Source organism: Pan paniscus, chromosome 23 (assembly GCF_029289425.2).
Source record: "Pan paniscus chromosome 23, NHGRI_mPanPan1-v2.0_pri, whole genome shotgun sequence".
Lineage (NCBI taxonomy): Eukaryota > Metazoa > Chordata > Mammalia > Primates > Hominidae > Pan > Pan paniscus.
In genome coordinates, this window is record NC_085927.1 from 36,730,792 (window position 1) to 36,751,984 (window position 21,193).

The 21,193-nt window shown below is 43.6% G+C and overlaps 1 long non-coding RNA gene across 1 annotated transcript in view; it reads left to right on the plus strand.

The window, feature by feature from the left end:
• Nucleotides 1-677: 677 nt before the first annotated feature.
• LOC106634252 (uncharacterized) overlaps nt 678-21,193 on the plus strand; it is a 145,006-nt gene continuing 124,490 nt past the window's right edge. The window contains exon 1 of the long non-coding RNA XR_010111744.1: nt 678-1,510. This is a non-coding gene — a long non-coding RNA (uncharacterized LOC106634252). The remainder of the gene's footprint in view (nt 1,511-21,193) is intronic.

Consider the following 21,193-nt stretch of genomic DNA (forward strand, 5'->3'; position numbering starts at 1 on the left):
TTTATCTTTTATAGAGACAGGGTCTTTCTATGTCATCCAGGATTGTCTTGAACACCTAAGTACCATTTTTAAAATGTGATAAAATACATATAACAGGAATGTCACCATTTTAACCATTTTTAAGTGTACAATGTAGTGGCTTCAATTACATTCATGATGTTGTTCAACCCTTACCACTATCTGTTTCCAAATCTTCACCCCAAACAGAAACTCTGTACCCATTAAGCAACAATTTCTCATTCCTCCTTACCACACCCCCAGTCCCTGGTAACCTCCAATTTACATTCTATCTCTGCAAATTTGCCTATTCTAGATATTTCATGTAAGTGGAATCATACAGTATTTATCTTTTGTGTCTGGCTTATTTCACTTAGCATAATATTTTCAAGGTTCAACCATGATGTAGCATATACCAGGACATCATTCTTTTTATGGCTTAATAATATTTAATCATATGTATATATCACATTTTACTTACCCATTTATCTGTCAATGGACACGTGAGTCATTTGCACCTTTTAGCTATTATGAATAATACTGCTCTGAACATTTGTGTACAAGTATCTGTTTGAATGACTATTTCCAATTCTTTTGTGTGTATACCTAGAAGCGGACATTCTGGGTCATAGCATAAATCTATGTTGAAATTTTCGGGGGACCAATAGCTGCCATTTGTCAGCACTTACGATGAGTCAGACATTGAGTTTTATACTTTATTCACAATGTAATCTAATCCTATGATAGCCCCTCAAGGAACTTATCATCATCCCTCAGATGAAGACACTGAGTTGAAGAGAGTGTATCAGCCAACTATTGCCGAGTAACAAACCACCCCCAAATCCAGTGGTTCACAGCAGCCATCACTTATTCTTGCTCACACATTTGCAAGTTGGCTCAGGGCTGGTTTGTCAAGGCTGGGCTCTGCATGGGGAGCTCGGCTGAGGTGGCTCAGCTCCACATGCTTCTGAACCTCCTGGGAGCAGAAGGCTGGCCTGAGAATGTTCTTCTTAAGGCAGGAGTGCAGGAGAATGGATTAAAGCCTGCAACACATCTTTTAAAACAGGCATCCTGTCACTTACTCCTCATTCTATTGTCTAAAGCAAGTCTTATGCCCAAACCCACAGTCAAAGGCAGGGAAATATGCTCTGCTCCTTTAGTGGGATAAATTGCAAAGTCACATGGCAAAGAACACAGACAAAGGAGGGAATAAAGAGCTGGGGCCAATAATGTGATCTAGCACAGGGATATTCATGATTCTCCTAAGATCAGAATGTGTGTGGGCTAGGGCCAGAATTCAACCTGAAGCCACTGGGCTCCAACTCCCAAACTGTTCTGATTTTATCTCTTTGCTTTACAAAGACAGAACACTGAAGATTCTGCTCTCAGGGTGTTGATTGACGTCTGGAAGGCAGAGACTCGTGGATTAGCAAGCATGTGTAAGAAAGTGCTCTGGATGCCACAGGGTGGTAATTTGTGCATGGAAAATGGCTGGGGTGAAGAGGAGACTAGGGTAAGTTCCACCTGAGGATGGAGAATGTGAAAGAAAGTTTTCCTAGGGGGCTGGTCTTTGAGTGGAATCTTGAAAGTTGGAGGAAGGGGAAGGAAAGGGTGTGCTGGGCTGAGGGAGTAGAGGGACAAAGGCCTGAAGGTTGGTAAGGTGATGGTGAGCTTGGGGGTTTACATGCAGTTCAATAAGATTGGAACAGATTTTCCAGGGGTGGGGTGAGGGTACAGAAGTGTGAGCAGTGTCAGCAGTTTGGAAGGGTCTTGGAAAGGGATATCCAGAAAATAACTTCAGATCTTTGTACAAATGAGAAAACAGAGGTTCAGAAGGTTGATGGATGAGCCAACAGCCTCAAGGAGACTGCTGAATATGTGGACTTGTGCCCCATCTCCTAGGGGAGAAGCTCTTTGGATGACCTATTAATAGTATGAGAGGTGTGTGTTAGTCCATTTTGCATTGCTATAAAGGAATACCCAAGGTTGGGTAATTTATAAATAAAGGAGGTTTATTTTGGCTTACAATTCTGGAGGCTATACAGGAGGGATGGCACCAGCATCTGCTTCTGGGGAGGACCTCAGGAAGCTTCCAATTATGGCAGAAGGTGAAGGGGGAGCAGGCATGTCACAAGATGGAGCAAGTGAGAGTGGGAAAGAGGTGTCAGTCCCTTTTAAAACAACCAGATCTTGTGGTAACTCATTACCATGGGGAGGGCACCAAGCCATTCATGAGGCTTCCACCCCTATGACATAAACACCTTCCACTAGCTCCACCTCCAACATTGGGGATTATATTTCAACATGAGATTTTCAGGGGAGAGGCAAATATCCAAACTATATCAAGGTGTATGATGCATAGCAAAGGAGACAATGCCCAAGGCGTGATAGCTTGGGGACTTGGTGGGCACTGGATGGAGGATTTGGAGGCCCAGATTGGAGAGCAAAAGGAAGAACTTGAGATTGAGTGTCTTAGTTCGTTTTCTGTTGCTCTAACAGAATACCTGAAACTCAGCAATTTGTAAAGAACAGAAATGTATCCTTTTACAGTTCTGGAGGCTGGAAAGTCCAAGATCAATATACTGGTACCTGGTGTGGGCCTTCTTACTGCATCTTCACATGGCAGAAGGTGGAAGGGCAAGAGAGGGGTGAACTCTGTGTCCTCACATGGCAGACAAGCAGAAGAGAGTGAATACACTCTACCAAACCCTTTTCATAGTGGCATTAATCTATTCATGAGGGTGGAGCCCCATCTCCCAAAACTGCTGCATTGGGGATTAAGTTTCAACATGATTTTGGAGAAGACAAAACATTCAAATCATAGCAATGAGTGTAGGACGCAAGCCAGGTAACCTCACTGTATCAGTGAGCAGTTGTACGCTCACTGTATCAGACCAACGTTGGCTACAAATTTCCTGCTGAAAAACATGAGCTCTCAAATGGAAAAGAAATGAAGATAGTTCATGCCTTGTCACATGCAACAAAAACGTTGCTTTATTTTGTCTGGGAAGAGCAGAGAGCCACTGAAGGATTTTGAGCAGTGCAGCGATGGAGATAGGTTTTGAACGTCATTCTGGGACTGGAGCATGAGGCAGCAATACAGCAGAAAGTCACCAAGTGGGGTCCAAGCTGATTCCACTGGCTTATTAGTGAAGGGCTCTAATCCTGCCAGGGGCTGGTGCCACAGAGTTGTGCCACATGTGACAAAGGACATGCTCCCTGAGCCAATCTCTGGACTCTGCAAGTTCAGTGCTTAGGGTCAATCACTCATTCCAGAAATGTTTATTGAGCACTTACTATGTGCCAGGCACTGTGCTAGAACTTGAGGTGGACATAACCATGAGCAAAGAGGCAAACAAATCTATGCCATCATGGAGCTTGCAGTTTGAAGAGTTCCTCAACTGGGGCAAACCCAGTGATTGTTTCTCAATTCCTTCACTGTTTGTTCAGCTCCCTTGACAGCTGGTCCATTCCGTCTCAGGCTATACCTAGCACACGGTGAAAGGAGAAGGGCACCAGACCACCAGGTTTCTGTTATGATCCTGGTCTTGAATATCATGACCTGAAGAAACCTTTACTTTTATTATTATTATTATTATTATTATTTATTTATTTATTTTATCTTTATTTTTATTTTTTTGAGATGGAGTCTCGCTCTTGTCATCCAGGCTGGAGTGCAGTGGTGTGATCTCAGCTCACTGCAACCCCCGCCTTCTGGGTTCAAGCGATTCTCCTGCCTCAGCCTCCCAAGTAGCTGGGATTACAGGCACTTGCCACCACGCCCAGCTATTTTTTTTTGTATTTTTAGTAGAGACAAGGTTTCACCATGTTGGCCAGGCTGGTCTCGAACTCCTGACCTCAGGTGATCTGCCCCTCTTGGCCTCACAAAGTGTTGGGATTACAGGTGTGAGCCACTGCAACCGACCTGTTTTTATTTTTATTTTTTAATTTAGTTTTTTGGGACAGAGTCTTGCTCTGTCACCCAGGCTGGAGTGCAGAGGCACAATCTCAGCTCACTGAAACCTCTACCTCCCGGGTTCAAGCCATTCTTCTGCCTCAGCCTCCTGAGTAAGCTGGGTCTACAGGCATGCGCCACCATGCCTGGGTAATTTTTGTATTTTTATAGAGATGGGGTTTCACCATGTTGGCCAGGGTGGTCTCAAATTCTTGACCTCACGTGATCCACCTGCTTCAGCCTCCCAGAGTGTTGGGATTATAGGCGTGAGCCACCATGCATGGCCAGAAGGGACCTTTAAACCTCTAGAGTACACACACATCTTTGCAGCTGGGAAAACTAAAGCCTAGAGTGGCCAAGTAGCTTGCTCAAGAGCACACGGCACTAGAGATAGGGCGGGGAAAAGAGCTCTTTCCACTATTTAGTCTTTTAATATGTTTTTGTTTGTTTTCACTAGTAATTATTGAGTGTCCACTGTGTGTGAGGTCTTGGAAACGCAGATATGAATAAGTCGCAAGGAGTCCCTATGCCCTTGAAGCCTCACCATCTAGTCTAGTGTAGTCCAGTGTAACTTTCTGGGTGATAGAATCATTCCATGTGGTAGCCACAAACCAAATGTGACTGCTGCAACTGAAATGTGCCTGGTGCAACTGAGGAAGTCTTAACTTTATCTAATTTAAATTAATTTAAACTTAAGCATCCACATTTGGTCAGTGGCAGCTGTGTTGGACATTGCAAGTCTAGTCTATGGTCACATGACCTCACACACACACACATTGATATTGTTTGGCTGTGTCTCTACTCAAATCTCTCATCTTCAATTGTAGTTCCCATAATCCCCACGTGTCGTGGGAGGGACCTGGTGGGAGGTAATTTAATCACAGGGGCATTTACCCTCATGCTGTTCTGGTGATAGTGAGTGAGTTCTCACTAGATCTGATGGTTTTATAAGGGGCTTTTCCCCCTTTGGCTTGGCACTTCTTTGTCCTGCCACCTCGTGAAGAAGGACATGTTTATGTCCCCTTCCACTATGATTGTAAGTTTCCTGAGGCCTTCCCAGCCCTGCAGAACTGAGAGTCAATTAAACCTCTTTCCTTTATAAACTACCCAGTCTCCAGTATGTCTTTATTAGCAGCACGAGAACAGACTAATACACACAGTCATGAACCGTGATGAGTGCTGTGATAGATCAGAACCACTACATTGTGGGTCCGCAGGACCACTGACAGGTTCCATGAGTGATTTCAAGTTCTTTACTAGAAGGACTCCCAGAACTCAGAAGACCTGTTATCCTCATGGTTATGGTTTATTACAACAAAAGGATTCAGATGAAAATCTGCCAAAGAAAAAGGTGCATAGGGCAGGGTCCAGGAGAGACTTCCAGTTGTCCTCTCCCAGTGGAATCTTACAAACATGCTTAATTCTCCCACCAATGATGGGTGACAACATGTATCGAGTGTTGCCAACCATGGAAACTCACCTGAACCTTGGTGTTCAGGGTTTTAATTGGAGGTCAGTCACATAGGTGTGGAGTTACCTATGGAATGACCTTAATTACTTGGTCACCAGCCCCTCCAGAAGTCAACGTGATATAATCACATGGTTACATAGATTGTCTGGCCTGGTTTGGCCCAAGTGCCCAGGTATACAAAGACACTTGAGTTAGGGAGGATACTGCAAGAGCTTAGGGTTACTCTCCCAGCAGTCAGTCAGGTCCTTTCTTAGGAACATGCAGGGTGTGAACACCGTAAGTCTGCTAAGTTAACCCTTTAATGCACACTAGGAATCTATTGGGGAAAATGACGGGGGCTTTGAAGCTTGGAGATTTAGAGAAGGTGTTGCTTGTTGCTGACCATTTCATCTGAGTAAGTTATCACCCTTCTCAGTGGCATGCTCCTACCATTTGACTTATTGTAATTTATAATTTTTCTATTTATCTGCTTGTTTACTTGCTTTTATCTGCCTCATTTGCTAAACTAAGAGCTCCAGGAGGGTAATTTGTGTGTCTGTTTAGTTTCCTCAGTTTTCCCAGGCCTTAGCATGCTTAGTGTGCTGCTTTGCAGGGCCAACACTAGGAAATGAACCAAATGAGGCACTGTTCTGGGGTGCAAAATTTAAGGGGCGACAGAAGCAGTGATAAAAAAATCAGTAATCAAGAGAAATAATGTTATAATGTAGTATTTTCAGAAATCAAAATTAATGCAAAAAATAAAAAATATCAAAATGTTAAATAAAGATGGTGTAGTAGTTTGTTCTCGCATTGCTATAAAGAACTACCTGAGACTGGGTAATTTATAAACAAAAGAGGTTTAATTGACTCACAGTTTTGCAGGCTGTACAGGAGGCATGGCTGGGGGGCCTCAGGAAACTTACAATCATGGCAGAAGGCGAAAGGGAAGCAGGCACATCTTACATGGTCAGAGAAGGAGGCAGAGGCTGAAGCGGGAGGTGCCACACACTTTTAAACAACCAGATCTCGTGAGAAATCACTATCACAACAACAGCAAGGGGGAAATCTGCCCCCATGATCCAATCGCCTCCCACTAGGCCCCTCTTCCAACACTGTGGATTACAATTCCAGATGAGAGTTGGGTGGGGACACAAATCCAAACCATATCGGATGGAATCTATTGTTGATTTTCCCCTTGGCAACAGGGTCCAGTAACGGTTGGCGTCATTACTGATCCTGTCTTTATGAGAAATTTGGAGATTTTGTTCATTATGGGTTTTTTGAATTAATTGTGATGTTTAAACATAGGGGATTAAATATTATTTATTTTGAGCACTGAATTCTTTGGTAATCCCTTGAATTTTGCACCTAATGGAAGTGCCTCCTCTACCTTGCCTTCCTCCTTGCTCTGCTGCTTGCTACACATAAGGCCCTAACAAATATTTATTGGATAAAGAAGCACTCGTCTATGAGGTGGATATTGGATTCTCTGTTTTTTCAATGGTGGAAACTCAGGGAAGGCTCAGGGAGGTAAAGCAAGTTGCCTAAGACATAGGAGAGGGGTTGACATTCATTCTCAGATTGTCTTTCTGCAAAGCCTGGGCATTTATCCACTCTGTCCAGCCGCTTCCCCTTTTCCCTGCCTCTGTGCATCCTAACCTGGGGCGAACCCTCCTAGGGATCCCCTGCAGAGTGAAGTCTCAGGGCAAAGGAGGCTAAGTGGGGAGCAAAGAGGAAAAGGTCGGGAATTGAGAGGGTGTAACATTCTTCCAGGCATTGGGATGGAGAAACATGATTGGCACATTCCGGGCAAGACAAAACCCCCGCCTTTGTCACTCACTGTAAATTGTCCCCCAATCACTGGGCTGACAGAGATGGATTTCCAGTTCTCATAGCACAATTAAGCTTTCTCGGGAGTCTCACGGGGGAAGGAGGTAGTTGGTTTACTTGCGAATGCTTGGGGGTAATTTTCTAATGTTCCTTCCACCATTACAAAGGCTCTGCTCCAATCTCTTATCACATGTAATTCCTAATGATTTCTCTGTTATGTCCTGTTTTATTAAAGCGTCATTGAACTATACCCTATTGATTTAGATTTCACAGACAATTGAAATTTAAATTGACTCCAAATTGAATGTCTCCATGTAATCTCTGTTCTGCAATAAAGATAGATAAAATGCTTCTATTTTTGATAACAAGTTATACTGGAGGCACATTTTAATTTTGGGAGGGAAGAAAAAAATGTTGACGGAGTCTTGACTTTCTTTGAAAAGTGGCTGATGGTTCAAGGCCCAGGAGGTTGTTTTTTGTTTTTCTCTGGGGCATGGTGCTGGAGCTATAAAATTCTGGAATGTCTGGACTGACTCACAGAGGGGAGAGGAAGGTGATAGAGTCTGATCCATTAATTAATTAATTAGGTGATCCATCCACAAATCCATCCATTTCTCTGGTGAGCACAGCATGCAAGGTGAGAGGAAATAGTGAGCCATAGCTCTCATGATGTGCATGACTCCAAGCTCACATCATTTGAGAGTTGGGTCTAGGGAGCCACCATGCAAAAAAGAAGGGAGAGACATCATTGCAACCAGCCAAAGGATGCTGTCTTTCAATATCCCCATCCAAGCCAGAATCTTCATGGCAATGTTCTTTCTTTCCTCTAAAGGTGAAGGTCAGCAGTTAGAGCTTGAGAAAGATGACCAAAAGAAGAAAAAAATGTGTCACCCCATGAATTCTCTATTCTTTATGAGATAGATGATCTAGAAAAGGGAGAATCAATAAAGCAATTATCTGAAGCTGGAAAGATGTTGAACTAGCCAGATCCTTGAGATTCTTTCAGAATAGTTCTAAGTATGAGGAATCATGGTTTCTAGAAGGTTCTAGATCTACCAGGAAACCTACCCCACCTGAACCCCAGCATTCAGGAGACATAGGTTGAATAGTTGGAAGAGTGTGTTAGTTTCCTATGCTTGCGTACTTACAGATGGCCACAAACTTATTGGCTTAAACCAACATCAATGTATTATTTTATGGTTCTGGATGTTGGAAGTCCAAAGGGTCTTATAGAGCAGTAATCAACATGTCAGAAGAGCTTTGACCCTTCTGAAGGGTCTAGGAGCGAATTGGTTTCCTTCCCTTTTCTAGCTTCTAGAGGCCACTTGCGTTCCTTAGCTCATGTCCCCTTCCTTCCTCCATTATCAAAGCCAGCTGGCTCTTTAGATCTCTCTCTCTGGCCTCTGTTTCTATCCCCACATCTCTGATTTTGACCCTCTTGCTTCTCTCTTGTGACTACATTGGGTGCACCTGTATCATTCAGGATAATCCTTCCATCCCTAGATCCTTAACTTAATCATGCCTGCAAAGTCCCTTTCACCATGTAAGTTAAAGTATTCTCTCATTCTGAGGATTGGGTTGTGGACATCTTTGGAGGGGTCATTATTCTGTCTACTACAAAGGGATTTGAAATGCTCACATTAGAGTAACCTCATTTTATGCATAGTATTCCCTACTGTGCGCCTCTCATAGCAAAATTCACTGAGGTTGTCCCAAGATGGAAGCCAATTGTGAAGATGAGAGCAGGGGATGGAACTCAAGATTCTTGCATCCCCTTCCAGCTTTATCTTGTCAGGTGGTCTCTGTGGTTCCAGTACCCATGAGGGAGCTGAGTCTGAAGGACCTTGGAGCTTTGCAGATATAAAGGAAAAGCTGATTTAAGCTTACCCAGTTTTCTCTGCCCCCTTCATGAAAGAATTACAGCATATAATAAGAAAAATCTGGAGAAACACTTATTTTTATGGAGGGCTGGAGGACCCCAGGGTCAAACAGTGAATGGCACTGAACAAAAGGTAAGGATGTGACTCACCCATTCAGTAAAACTTGTTGATGCCACAGTGAAATTTCCAGCCTAGTGCACTAGCTAGAAATGCAAAAGGCACTCACCGTGGAGTGTAATAAGTGGGGGTTAAACACATGCTATGGAGGAGAACAGAAGGGGAGCCCACACTGGTGACACCAGGCATGGCTTCCTTAAGAAAGTGGCCTCTAAGCTGATACTTGTAGGATGTGGAGGAGCTAGCCAGGAGAGTGGGCAATGGAGTTGAAAGAAACTTCTTGTCAGAGGGGAAAAGCATGTGCAAAGGTCCTGAGGTGAGAGAGAGCGTGTCCATTCAGGGAAGTGAAGGAAGTCCAATCTGGTGAGAGTGTTAAGTCTGAGAGAAAGACTAGATAGAACGAGGCTCGGAGGTCTCCTAATTTTCATCCCCTGAACTTTATGCAGTTGTAATTTTAAGGTCATTTGTGACATTATTCAGTGTTTCCCTCACTGAATTGTGAGCTCATAAGGGCAGTAGTTGTGTCTGTCTTGGTCAAAGCTGAATCCCCAGGACCTAGCATGGTGCTTAGCAGCTATAAATAGTGTTGAATGAATGAACGAGTAAGGTTAGAGAGGCAGGCATGAGCCAGATCCTGAATGGATTTGAATGCCATGGTAAACTGCTGAGCCTCTTTCCACTGTGGGTGGCCGGGAGCTGGACTGGGCTCTATTTCAGGCTACAAGAGGATCAAGTAGACGTTTGGTGGTGGAGTGGGGCCATGAAAACAAAAACAAAAACAAAAACACTTTGATAGGACACCCTTAGCAGACAGGGACTATCACAGGAGTCCTATATTTAGAGCTTAAATAACCAAGAGTGGCTGGCTCTTGCCTGCCGTGGCATTTACTGATTATGGTCACTCCCTGGCTAAAATTCAGGGCATGTGCCTGTCTCTGAGGCCCACCAGGTGTCCCTTTCAGCCTTGATGGGCTGTTTGTTGAGGGTACAGCCTGTGTGTTTTATCTTGAGCTGTCGTCCACAGGGTCCTAAGGCCACTAGAAGTGCTAACCCAGAGTCCATTCCAAGTCATGTCGAATTCATCTCTTGGGGTGACTGGGCAGTTGGAGGAAACACCCTGTATTGTAATTGGCTTTGGACACTGAGCATGGTGCCTGGCACAGAGTAGGCACTCAGCAAATTCTTTCTGAATTATGAGTGAATGCCTGCTATAAATGAATCCTTAGATATCATTAAATTCCAAAATGCAACGGACAGATGAGGAAGTCGAGGCCCAGAGAAGAAAAGAGCCTTGATCAGGGTCCCACTGCGAATGGTCAGGGAACACAAGTCTAGAGCCCCTGACCCGTGTCCTTTGTCTTATTGTGATTGTAAATGGTAAAAGTAAAAGTAGACGGGCATCTCCTGCCAGTGAGTTCTATCTAATCCCTCCCATTCCATCTAGTTTATCCAGTCTCATCATATACTATCCAAGTCACCCCACTCTATCCCACTACACCCCAAACTACCCATCCCATCCCACCATATCCTGTCCCATCTCACTTCACCCCCCCATCCCACCCCCACCTCATCCCATCCCATCTCACCCCATCTCATCCCACCCCGTCCATCCCACCCCACCCCACCCCACCCATCCCCTCTCATCTCCTCCCACTCCACTCCATCCCATCCCATCTCATCCCCTCCCACCCCACCCATTCCCTCTCATCTCCTCCCACTCCACTTCATCCCATCCCATCCCATCCCATCCCATCCTATCCCACCCCATGTTTCTCCACTCTACTTCATCCCATTCTGTCCCACCCCTACTTTCATCTTCACTCCCCTTCCCCTCCTTTCTTCCCTCTTCCTTTCCCTCACATTTCCCCCATCCCATTCCAAAACTTTCCATCCTTTCCCATCCCTTTTCCTTCCACTCCATCCCTTTCCATCCCATTCCATCTCACTCCATCCTTCCCTTTCCACCTCAACCCTTGACATCCCTCCCCACCTCATTTCATCCTATCCCATGCCTTCTCATCCCACCCCCTCTCATCCCAGCCCTCCCCTTCCCACCCCACCCCATCCCATCTCATATATCCTGTCAATCCTGCAACTATCCCATTCCACACCATCTCACCCCACTCCATTCTTTTCTGCTTCGCTCTACTCCATTCCATTCCATTTCACTCCACTTTATTCCACCCTTCCCATTTCATCTTATCCTATTGTATTATGTTTTTTGTACCATCTCATTCCACTTGAATCCACTCCATTCCATTCTACTCCATTGCATTTTATTCCATACATTCCATCATTTCCACTTCATCCCTTCCATTCTGCCAAAATCAATGTCATCCCTATTCATCCCATTCATATCTTTCATGCTTAGAAGTATTTACCGTGTGCCTCTAAGATGCCAAACCCTGAATTTCTCAGGATGAAAAACAGGCTCTGATTTTGGAGACAAAGAACACGTTGCTTGACAAGGTGTCTGATCCACCTCTCTGCTGCATCCTTCAGCTTAGCCTGTCAATAAACCCAGGAGCAAAAGGATCTTATGATTGTCCATTCACTGATAAGCAGAACTTTGGTTCCCATTTGGGTATAATTTTGGGGTTGTATTGCAGGGAATCTCAGCAGAAGAGTGAGTGGGTAGTCATCAAATCCTTTCCTAAACTTTATCCCTCATTCTTGAGGAATGCTCAGGCCAGTTTCTCTCACTTGCATTCCTGTTCTCCTGTGGGGATGGGGAGCTTTCCAGATCCTAGAGTCTCAGGAGGGACCCAGATGGTCTGCTGAGCTGTGTGTGATTTCCTCCCCTAATGGCCTTTGCTTCCAGTTGGGTTTCTTCTCCCCACAGGCTGCCCTTTTCCCTCCATCCCACTTTTCCTGCAGCACATTCTCTGCCCGGAAGCTTGTTGGCCATGCTCAGATGGGATTCCCTCACATGTGCACCCAATCCATCCTCGAGTCCACTCTGCCTCATTAAAGGCTGGGTATTTACATGAGCTGCTGCTGTGTTTCTAGCATGCTCCCTGTGCTTGGACCCCAAGCTCGTCCGGAAGACCCCCTAAAATGCAGTGGCTCTCTGCCTTCTCTTGGCTGCTCCCTCTTCCCCAGCCTTCCCCAGGTCGTCTCCTGCTTGCCCTTGAGTCTCCTGGGCTTGGGAAGGGGAAAGCACCTGGCACATAATTGCTGCTTAATAAATGAATCCATCCTCATTAGGGCTTGATTGGTCATTAGCCTCGTTATCCAGCAGCAGAGGGCTGGGGAAGTTTTTAGAATGCCGGTGCAGAGGGAGACCAGTCGGGGCGTGGACTCTAATCTCTATTTTGTGGACAGGACAACATCCAGAGGTGTCCAGAAAGAAGGTGACCTTGACGAGAATTCCTCAGCCTTGGCTGCACATGAGAACCAGTGAGGGAGCCCTAAAAACGCTGATGCCCAGGCTCCACCCAGACCTATAGGTGCAGAACCTCTAGGGGAGGGCCCAGCCATCGCGCTTTGAAAAATCTCCTCAGGTAATTTTAATGTGCAGCCAAAAAGGCTTGAAACTTCATTTTTAATCTCTTGGGTGAAGGAAAATGTAAAGTTTGGCCATTGGAGCATTGCCTTACATGGATACTTAATAAATTGCAACTTCCCTGAAATCTTGGATCTTCTTCTCCTCCTCCTCCTCCTTCTTCTCCTTCCCCTTCTCCCTCTCCCTCTTCCCCTCTTCCTCCTCCTCTTCCTTCTTCTCCTCCTTCCCCTTCCCTTCCTCCTTGTTCTTCTCCTTCTCCTTCCCCCTCTCCCTCTCCCTCCCACTCCCCACCTCCCCTCCCCTCTCCCTCCTCCTCCTCCTCCTCTTCTTCTTCTGTTCCTTCTTGCTTCTTGCTTCTTCTTGAGGCAGGGTCTCGCTCTGTTGCCCAGTCTGGTCTCAAACCATCCTCCTACCTCTCTTCATTTTGGTATTCCATTAGCTAACGCAGGTAACAATCTCATCACCAGCCTCCTGTGTCGCATTGATATGTGCAGTGTCTCCTGTTAACTTCGAAACTCCCCATGGTCGCCATATTTATGGGTGGCTTGTAGGCATCTCTGCTTAATGTCTTGCTTTAAATTGAGTTTTAACCCACTTCTTATTCTTCCTTAGTCCATTTCTAAACTCTAATCTTATAGAAGTGTGGGTTTGATATTTTACTCATATTTTTCTCTAATATGCAAAAACATAAATATATAATAAAAAATTGAAAATAGAGTCATGTCTCTATTAATGCAAAATCACTTGGCTGACTACGAGTTATGCATGTACTAAACTTTTGGAAGCACTATTTTACAGTTCCCATTTTTTTTCAGAAATTAAATAATAAATGTGAAGTTTAAAAAATTGTACAGCTCATTCATGCATGAGATATTGTTATTCCTTCATTACATACCTCTGACAAACTTTGAAGTATTAAAAGTAGCAGTATGTTTCCAGGTAATCTCTTGATAGAGCCCCTGAAGGGTCTATTTTTGTGTGACTTTTTTTGAGATGGTTCAGGATCAGTTTTACCCCCTAAAACTCCATTTATGGGAAACCAGATTTCTTATGAAAAATCTTAAAAATATTAATATCCTTAGATCCATTCAATGCATTTAAATAAATTTATAAGAAGAAAAAGAAACAATTCAGAAGAAAGATAATACTTTACATACAAAATGTCCATGATAGTGTCATATACAAATTTGAGAAACGTTAAACTACCTAAACGTCCAATAACATGAGAATGGCTAGTTTAAACACATATTTTCAGTTTAATAAAAGCTGTATTTTATAAGGTCAGAAACCCTAGAAGATTCTAATCCTTCAAGGATTTTGATTTTTACATCTCAACCACTTAGAACAGGGCTTGGCACAAATTGATTCCTCAAAAATACTGGTAGAGGTGAAATAATTCATCACAATGATAGTTACCAAGTTTATAATAACATAGAAAACCACTTTATTTGGAAAAAAAACCAGAGTAAAATATAAAACCTAAAACATTGTCATCTCTATTAGAATGCTCACTAGCTTTGTATGTGCAAAAATGAGGTGGATTAGTGAAACGTACAGTGTATCCAGGCTACACAAGATTCTGTAGCCACTAATATGAAGTTCACAAGTAATATTCATGGCACAAGAAGTACTGTAGATAATTCCAATTTGTCTGTGTATGTATTACATATGTAATTACAGCTATACGTTATAATTTATTAATAATTATAATTTTATGTTTATATATTTATAATACAATATTTAGAATAATATAAATATATTTATATTTCTATTATAAATTATTTCTATATATTTTATAATACAAATATTTAAAATATGAATATTTTTATATATTATGCACATTTAATGTTCAATATATACTTACATATTTTATATATGTATATGTATAATATATGTGTATGTGTATATATATAAGACACACACACAAGACTGGAACTACCCCAAAATATTAGCAGTTGTAAGTAGTGAGACTAGAATAGGTTTTTCTCTTCCCTCCATATTTCACCTTTTTCTATTTTCCAATTTCTTTCACATGATAAGCATGTATTACTTTTATCCAGACAAAAGAAGAAGCATGAGGTACGTTTGAAACACAGGCAGTGGGGGAGCCAGGGAGAGGCGGTGGCCTGGAGGGACGCTGAAGGAGGAAGGGCTGAGATCACATCTCATCAGCTGGTGCTGGATTGATTGTGCCCAAGTCCTCTGGCCTTTCTCCACAGGAAGTCGTGGCAGGGCTGGTGGGGAAGGACGTGCATTCTCTGGACCAGGCAATGTTTCTTTGCGGGGACAGCTTCTGCTGGAACAGCAGCCCAGGGGCCCCGCTGAACTCTCCTGGAGGAATGCCTCCTTTCCCTAATTTGCCGGGTCCCTCCAGTCGCTAAGAATGATCAGCAGTAATTAAAACTAAGCTAATAACCTCCTCACTCTTGACGTTTCTGTGGGGTTTTTGTTCACCATTATCTACATATAGATTAAAAATTGTAATTGGACTGAAGATCGGGTTAAAAAAATCAACCACCCTCCAACTTGTCGTTTGCCAGGGACTGACACTTTGAAATTTTATTTAATCTGAGAAAATTGAGTTGAACTCTGGCACCCTGGGAGGGGGAAAAAAAAAAACCCCAGCTTTTATCTTAAGGACCAGTGCTAGCTAAGAAAATGTTTATGCTCCTGGTGGGCAAGACTGGGGTCTAGATATACACTGGTGCCAGTGGGGTGCTGGGAGCCGCTGTAGGGTACAGCAGTCCTGAGGTATGGAGCGGGGGCATCCACAGAGACAGCCACAGAAGGGGAAAAGATGGAACACCATATAAAGAAGGTTTAGGGAGAGCACGGCCACCTCCCGAAGAGGATGCTCTGTCATTTCATAAGGACTTGGGCTGTGTAAGCCCACTGAATCCCGCGTGCTGGCAGAGTGATGTTATTGGTTTATAATTCTGTGGTTTCAGGCCTCTGCAATGTTGTGGCTAAACAGCTCCATCTTATATTTTTCTGGTTTCCATAGGCCTTATATTTATTTTATTTTTTTCTTTTTGAGACTAGGGTCTTGCTATGTTGCCCAGGCTGGGCTTGAACTCTTTGACTCAAGCACTCTTTCTTCTTTAGCCTCCCAAGTAGCTGGGGCTACAGGCTCTTGCCACCATACCCAGCTTTGGTTCCCATAGTTCTCTGCAATACTGAAGCACTTGCCTCTACTTTCCTGGGTCTATCAGACAGTGTTTCTCTATCTCTAGGAGTCTGTGCTCCTGGGAGTCTATGGTGTGAGGAGTCTAAAAGTCAGTGATGATTATATTGACTTTAAAAGGTGGAGAACTGTCAGACTTGCCCAGCTGCTTCTACTACGGCGTCATTAATTTGTCTAAATCGAAACCCTTAAACTGATATTAATTCTTAGCCCGAGTCCCCAAGGTGATGGGCCAGATGAAGAAGATTTCTTTCCAATGCACAATGTAGCCATGTCATGCCCCTGCTTAATGTACTTCACTGGGGTCTCATGGCCTCATTGGATTGAGCCCAGCCTCCTGATGATGGCTTCAAAGCTGTTCCAGGTTTGCCTTGTGGATCTCCCTCTTTCCAGACTTAGCCTCTGAATCTTCGCCGCTCACTCTCCCCCAACAAATGCTCACTCTCCCTTCCTTCCTCTCTTCTCCTTCTCTCTCCCCCCGCTCCCGACTACACGCAGTAGTTCCCTTACTGCGTGTAGTTGGGAACAGTTCTACTTACTGTTCCCTCTGCCTAGAATTACCCACTCTCCACTCCATTCCCCCTCCTCATGGCAATTTGCCTGCTTTCATCCACCTAGTTTCTATTAATATATCAATTTTCATGTTGGATTCACCTTCTCTGCAGAGTATTTGTTGTCTTCCCAAGTCTTGTTTTCTGCTCCCTCAGCCCCCCATGGTGGCTCTGTGACAACTCTGGTATGACTCTGCCCACTTCCTTCACCAGCATCTCCTTGAAGGCAAGAATGCTTTCTTGTTCACTATTATATCTCCCAGCCCATGATGCAATATTGAATGAATGAAAGAATGAGTGAATCTGTGTGCCAAAGGCAGAAAACTCACGACTTTTTACTGTTGGAATAATAAGTACTCGTTTATTTACTCACCTCAGAAGGATTTGTTGACTGTCTACTTTGTGCCATGTGCCGTGCCGAGCCCTGGTGGGCAAGAGAAATAAAAACAAGTCGGTGCTGTTTCTGTGGTGTATGGGGAAAACAGACCAGAAGATTGATTGGGATTAGATTTGGGGGAAGAACATTCTAGGCGAGAAGAAACATTTGTGAAAAGACCTTGAGGGGCCAGGGGCGGTGGCTCACGCCTATAATCCCAGCACTTTGCGGGGCCGAGGCAGGGGCGGATCATTTGAGGTCAGGAGTTTGGGACCAGACTGGCCAACATGGTGAAACCCTGTCTTTATTAAAATTACAAACATTAACCAGGCGTTGCCGCACTCACTTGTAATCCCAGCTACTCGGGAGGCTGAGGCATGAGAATCGCTTGAACCCGGGAGATGGAGGTTGCACTGAGCCGAGACTCCAGCCTGGGCGACAGAGTGAGACCTCGTCTCAAAAAAAAAAAAAAAAAAGAAAAAGAAAAAGAAAAGGAAAGGAAAGGAAAGAAAGAAAGAAAAGACCTTGAAGAAGGAGGGGGAGAGACACAGTCTTGAAACAGAAAGGCGCCATGGGACTGGGGCATTGAGGGATAGGAAGAGGATCCAAAATGAGCTCAGAGTTCTGCGCAGCACCCAGATCAGGAAGACCTTACAGGGTTTCCAGCATGGAGCGACAGGATTAACCACGCACTGTGAAAAGATTGTTAAATGACTAAGTCCATGTGTAAGCTACAGGCAACCCGTGTCTCTTTATTCTGAGACTAATCATTCTCATCCTTCCTGCTTGTCACTTTAATCTTTCCAACACACATTCACCTCCTGACGTGGACTGTTGGCTTTCATCTGCCTAGAGAGCATTCCCATTGCTCTTCTCCTAGAAATAGACCCTGCTCACCTTGGCTGCAGAAAGTGGGTTAGTTACGTGGTCCAGGGCTGACCAATCACAGCATCCAATACCTCTGGTGACAGTGATTGGTCCGTGAGGCAAGCACATGACCCAAGCAGAGCCAATGAGAGCCTTATCCGTGAGATGGGTAGCACAAGCTCTTTTTTCTTTGAGGTTTGTAGGGAGGGTACCAGACACATTAGAGAAGGTGTGTCTGGAGTAGGAGACAGTTAAGGCCACTGTGATGAGTTGAGGAAAGAACAGATAAAGGGAGAAACATGAAAACTTTTCCTTTGAATGTTTGAACTATTCAGTATCCAAACTAATGTTGAAAACCAATGAATCTCTCCTTTCCCCATTAAGCGTGTTTACCTTGGGTGTCTATCATTCCATCCAAGTGAGTCCCAACTCACTCATCCCGTACCTGATTCCCAGACCTCTTCAGACGCAGTCAGAGAAAGCATCTTGTCTTCATTTTATAGAGGAGGAAACTGAGGCAAAAGGAAACTACCTGAGTTTATGCATAAAGTTGGTAGTAGAACTGGAATCAATCGACCCATCACCCCTTCTATCAATCAGTCACATCACAGTAATGAATTTACTGCTACCGAACTGTGCACTTAAATATGGTTAAAATAATACATTTTATGTTTGTTATATTCTACCACAATAAATAAATATTTAAAAAGTCTCTAGGCTTCTCAGATCCTTTCCATGGAATTGAATGAGTGGACACAACAGAGTAGTGTTTTGTTTTGTTTTTTTTGAGATGGAGTCTCGCTCTGTTGCCCAGGCTGGAGTGCAGTGGTGTGATCTTGGCTCCCTGCAACCTCTGCCTCCAGGGTTCAAGCGCTTCTCCTGCCTCAGCCTCCCGAGTAGCTGGGATTACAGGTGTGCACAACCACGCCCGGCTAATTTTGGTATTTTTAGTAGAGACGGGGTTTCTCCATGTTAGCCAGGCTGGTCTCAAACCTCCGACCTCAGGTGATCCACCTGTCTTGGCCTCCCAAAGTATTGGGATTACAGGCGTGAGCCACCACGTCCGGCCCAGAGTTGTGTTTCAAGCTACTTACTGTTCTGAGGATCACGAATCTGAGAATTTTCTAGACAATTTCAGTTACTCTGTCTCAGAGTCCCCCTCAAACCACCCTAATGGCTCACTAATGTTAACTGAGAAACATTTTCTAAAAGCTTTTCCATTTCTAGAAATAATAAAAAAATTCATTATAGCCACAGTTCTTGATTTTTCATGTGAAAGGCACTGTAATGACTCAGTTGTGTGCTGATAAATGTTTAACAAGCGGCTCTCTGAAGGTAGCTCTGACATGAATGCTGGTAGATATTTTTGTTTACCTTAATGAGTCAGGCAAAAACAACAAAGATGTATGTTGGTACTTCATTCGTTGCCAATGACGTGAACAACTTCTTTGCTGAACTGAATACAGATGCTCTTCCACTTATGTTGAGCTTACATTCTGATAAACCTATTGTAAGTTGAAAATACTGTAGGTCGAATATTGTAAGTGCATTTTTGATTTTGCACTATTGTAAACTCAGACAAATTCTAAGTCCAACCATTGCTAAGTTGGGGGCCATTTGTAATGGTTTTTAAATAATAGAAGAATGTTTCCTCAGCTGTCTGTACCATTCACAATATAATGGCCACAGACACATAATACCTTTAAGTTTAACCTGTCTTATTAACACTCTGTACATCACTTTCTTAAATCCAGACAATCAACAAAATGATCAAACCCTGATTTGCAGCACTAGCCAATATCCCTGGTGTAAATATTCCCATTGTGGCTTATTTCAAGCTACCAGTGTGACGTCATTGAATGTGGAGTTGGGGAGAGATGCATAGATACCATTATATATGTTTCAACCATATAGGTACAATTCATGCTAATAACTAGTGTACTCCATATAATTGTAAGCTTATATAATTTAATTTTATGATTGCATTTCACAAGCTGCTCATAAAATTCCTGAAAATTTAATGATTAGCTCTTGTGGGCTGGTATGAGCTGCACCCAGCACACTGCTATAAATCACTGTGGCCATGTACTTCCTGCTCAGTGGGTAATAAATGGCAAAGACCCCATGCCATAGTTCAGATGGCCTTTCGTCTTCTTCCTGGGAAGTTTTCTTACACTGGAGGCTCCTTCTAAGAGCATCCTTCCTGTCCAGATAAAGCAGGACTTTACCTTTCTTCTCTTCCAAAAGCCTCTCTTTTTTCCCTCCATAGCACATAGTCACAGTTGGCAGCAACGTCTCCTTTTGGGTGTGGATTTATTTGTTCCCCAATGCAACTGTGAGCACCATGAGTGCAGGAAAGTGACTGTTTCTGATCATGGTATTTCCTGGGTGTGACTTCATGTACAGTCAAGAGGAGAAACTCTGAGTATTTGCTGAGAGCACTAGGGAATAGTTGCAGCTTAATCTTCATTTTGGAGAAGAGGGAGTGTTATTATCCACGTTCATAGCAGCATTATTCACAGTAGCAAAAAGGTGACAGACAATTGTCCATCGACAGATAAATGGATAAACAAAATGTGCCATATCCATACAGTAGAATATTACTCAGACATAAAAAGGAATGAAATTCTGATGCGTGCTACATGTAGACAAACCCTGAAGGCATGATGCTATGTGAAATTAACCAGTTACAAAAGGACAAATACTGGATGATTCCATTCATAAGATGTGCCTAGAGCAGTCAAGGTCATAGAGGTGGACAGTAGAATAGTGGTTGCCTGGGGCTGTGAGGAGGAGGAAATGGGGGGTTCATGTTTAATGTGTACAGAAGTTCTGTTTGGCAAGATGAATAAATTCTGGAGCTGGATGGTGGTGACAGTTGACAATAATGAACTTAATGCTACTGATCTGTGTACTTAAACATGGTTAAAACAATACATTTTATGTTTGTTATATTTTACCACAATAAACAACTACTTAAAAGTCTCTAGGCTTCTCAAGTCCTTTCCATGGAATTGAATGAATGCTTGTTTCTTTATTTGGACAAAACAAAGATGACACAATAATAGAGTGAGGATGATGATGATGATGGTGATGATGGTGGTGACAGTAATAGGTACAATAAATTGTGCTCCTAGAATGACCCAGGTTTGATTCAAAGTGTTTCTTATGCATGAGCCCTGTAAGTCCACCTGTGAGGAGGAGATTATTACATCTGTCTTAGGAATGGGGAAACTGAGGCTCAGAGAGGTTAAGTGACTTGCCCAAAGCCACACAGCTTAAGCCCAAGGCTAGTTGACTTTGAAGCCCATACTTCAAACACACCCTCTCTGTATCTTTATCTTATTTAGAAGGTAAAACAGCCACAGGACCTTTTCAATGACAATTCCTTGCCATTTTCCTCCCAGGGTCACCTTCCAGCCGCAAAGCCACAACACTCCCACTTCCTTTGTCTCCCTTGGCTCTCACAGAGCTTGGCTAA